This window comes from Harpegnathos saltator, unplaced genomic scaffold (genome assembly GCF_003227715.2).
Source record: "Harpegnathos saltator strain DR-91 unplaced genomic scaffold, Hsal_v8.6 scaffold72, whole genome shotgun sequence".
Taxonomy (NCBI): domain Eukaryota; kingdom Metazoa; phylum Arthropoda; class Insecta; order Hymenoptera; family Formicidae; genus Harpegnathos; species Harpegnathos saltator.
The window spans coordinates 2130-5937 of NW_020230560.1; positions in this window are offsets into that span (position 1 = coordinate 2130).

Below are 3808 nucleotides of genomic sequence, written 5' to 3' on the forward strand. Positions count from 1 at the left end.
GCAAACTTAGAATTATGAGTATATATTACACAAAATTTGGTCGATTTTTAATGAGAAACAAAGATAGAATGGTCGCGTTCAGCAGAGAAAGCATCACAGTGAGCGCCAGTGATTATTGGTGTATTCTTTTAGAACTTTGATAGATTCAAAGTTATTTAATATCAATTAAATATTTTTCTTCTTTTAGTCTTAAAATACATTATAACTTCGAAATGTCTTCGTTCTTCCTTCCTTTTGTAATGGTAAGGGCAGTTATATTGTCCGTGTTTATATGTGAATATTGAAACGTAGCCAATGAGTGCATTTCTAGCAATACTACAACCGCTCACTGAGCGCTCAGTGAGCTTTTACATCCGATTGGCATATTCCTTTAGATCTAAAAATATACGTCAATCAAATGCAAGAGTTCACTTATTGTTAGCACTCAGTGAGCGGTTGTAATACTGAATGCACCCAATCAATCAAAGGACTCGTGGAAATTATATACTAATCAGCCAATCAGAAAATGTTGGCCACTCTCTTTTTAGACTGGAACTACAATAGATATAGTAAGCCTTAAATTGTAAAAAAATTGACTAATCACAATCAACTATTTTTTTCACATTCGATTGTGGGATTTCTCTCAGTACCGATTGTCAACATTCAACAGATTTATGCTTTTCCCAGAAAATGTTCACCAATTTCCAAAATGTAAAAAAGATCACCAAATTTGGTGAAATTTCGCCAGAGTTAGCAATTATGTCTCCAAGTGAGCGGCCAAGAATAGTCGTAGAAAAACAATCGACTATGGAGCGGTGAAAAAAACGCCCAAGGAGACAGAGGGAAGGATAATCTTGCGTCCGTTTTTCTTAGCTGGATTGCTGAACTGGTACAATAAATTAGAGAGAGAGAAAAAATAGGAAGAGAATTGGTTTGGTCCCTAGCAGTAGATGGCATTAGTAACAAGTTAATGATTAGCACGAATGTTGAAATCTGCAACGCTGAAAGATTTGACATTTCTCTATGACATATGACAGTTTGCGCCCTATTGTTACTGATAGTTTCATTGTTTATTACGCGCCTAAAGTGGATCGTCGATCAAAATTGCACTTTCGACATTCGTTACTTTTTTTGTTTGATTTGGAAAAAATCGGCAGTTTGAAGCTCATGAAATATTTGTTACAACTTATAGTGATCAAGTTTCATTGTATTCCAACTGTAAATGTTGGTTTCAACGATTAAAAAGTAGTGATTTCGATTTGGAGTGACAAACAAAGAACGTATGATCAATCAAAAAAATTCGAAAATTCTGAATTGCAAGCATTATTAAATGAACACACCGCTCAAGCGGAAAAGCAATTGGCTAAACAACTCAGCGTTGATAAATGAATAATTTTTAAACGCCTACACCCCATGGGAAAAATTCAAAAAGTAGGCAAATAGGTCCACATGAATTGAATGAAAGTGCCATTGCAAATCGTTTAAATATCGCCATGTCTTTGCTTGCCAGACAGAGAAAAGAGTTTTTTGAGACGAATTGTAACTGGAGATGAAAAGTGGATTTATTTTGATAATCCAGAGCGAAAAAATTATGGGTTGATCCAAGACAACCATAAACATCGACACCAAAACGGAACATTCACGGTCACAAAGCAATGCTCTGTGTTTGGTGGGGATATGGAAGGTGCGGTGTACTATGAGCTTCTAAAACCGAATGAAACAGTTACGGAGAAACGATACCAACAACAATTAAACAAACTTAACGATGAATTGATGCAAAAAAGGCAAGCGATAGCCAGCAATAGACGCAAAGTGATTCTTTTGCATAATGCTTGTCCACATTGTTGCTTCAATCGTTAAGCAAACATTGTTAAAACTCGAATGGGGAATCTTTCCGCAGCCAGTGTATTCTTCAGTCCTAGCACCATCTGATTACCATCTATTCCGATCGATGCAACACGCTTTGGCAGATACACCCTTCTATAATTAAGAGGATGTGCAAAAATGGTGTCTGATTGCTTCGAAAGACAGATTGTTCTATCGTTGCCAGAAAGATGGAAAAAGGCCACAACTAAAGACAGATATTTTTATTAAATTAAACCATTTCTTTAAAATAAAGATAAAAAAGTTGACAAAGTAATAGCAGAGTTAAACCTGCTGATAGTTGTTTCACTCTAACTTATTGCACTAGTTGCAGCAGTGCGGCTAAAAAGAACAGACCACTTGCTAATTGCTGAAGCAAGACGATGCAGAAGAACGTCGCGTGACAAATCGAGTGAATGCGGCGTCGTCAATCGCACGACGATCATAGCAGAATAACGACTTTATTACGCCACCCGCATCTTCCTTACGGCGCAGATCGCGCGGCGCAAAACCAAGCGACGTTTTTTCGCGCCGGACTTTCGCAAGAGCACCATTGCGGCGCGTAATGCGGCGTTATTGCCGCGCTGAATTGATATTCAAATCGCGATGGCTTATTAACGGCGAGATACAATATCTCATTATTACGAGACGCCGAGCATCGGGACGGCCGCGCACGGCTCGCTTGCGCCACGCACAATGTTAACGGCACAGTTTGCGCGCGCGAGAAACCGCCGGTGCACGAGAAGGCTCATAAATTATTGCCACGCGTTCGTCCAATCGCGGCGCGCGCTCCCAGCCGATGAAAAACTCACGGCCAATGGCGGCAGAGAGAGTGCTCGCTGGATTGTGCTCGCGAGCGTAACTTGCCGCCTCCAGTTGGCACGGACGTGGTAGAAGGTTCGCGGACTTTTATCGCGCCTCGCGTTTTCCGAGCTTAGCTTAGCTGAGCCGAGCCGAGCCGAGCCGAGCTGCGAACTGAGCTGACCTGAGCTCACTCGTTTTCGCGTAATGTCGCTCTTTGGCCACACGCACGCACGCACGCACGCACGTGCACTTTACGAGCGGAAACCGCGTACTTTAAGCGCGCACGCCTCTTAAATATAATAACACGTTCGCCTAGATTTCCCGGCGCACCCGGTAAATCTCTCGCCGGTCTCGACGGCGGTGATAAATAACGCGGGTCCCGATTACTGCCGCTCGCGATTTCGAGCGCCGCCGTGCTTTAATTAACCGTTTACTCGCCTTTCGTTGCGAGGATTAATAATATCGCTCGAAACGCGCCCCGATGAATTATCGGGGAAAGTTCCCTCTTCAAGCAGTCCTGGACAATATGACGTAAGAAGTGCGCGTTGAAACGAACGCGACGGGTTCCCTGGCTCACTCTCGCTTCTTCTTCTTCTTCTTCTTCTTCTTCTTCTTCTTCTTCTTCTTCTTCTTTTTCTTCTTCTTCTTCTCTCTTCTTCTCCTTCTTCTTCTTCTCCTTCAGCGTTTTCATCGGAAAGCCCACTCGCCGACACAACTATCATGTCTCATGATTCCAGTAGAGGTTGAATGTCTATTCAACTTCATGGGTGTCTAAACACGAGGTGATAAATTAGCATGTAACATCGCTATCAGCTACTAATGTAACGCTCACTTCTGCTAATGGCCAGATGAGTTGGCTAATGGTTAAAGAAAGAAATTACAGTTATGGGACGAAAAGTCACAACTGGCTGCGGCAGTCAATAGTGTGACGCTCTCACTTTTGCTTCTCTGAGATTTTTGTAAGATAACGTGGCCCCAATTTTTAATTGCTACATAATTTTCAAGCACTAGTGGCTATATATAGTATCTATTAGAGATGTGCAAACTATTCGAATTTGAATCGAATCTAATTACATTAGATTCGATTTGATTCCATTCGAATCCCTATGATTCGAATCCGAATAATTCGAATAGGAATCAAATACATTATGGTTTGCGTGCA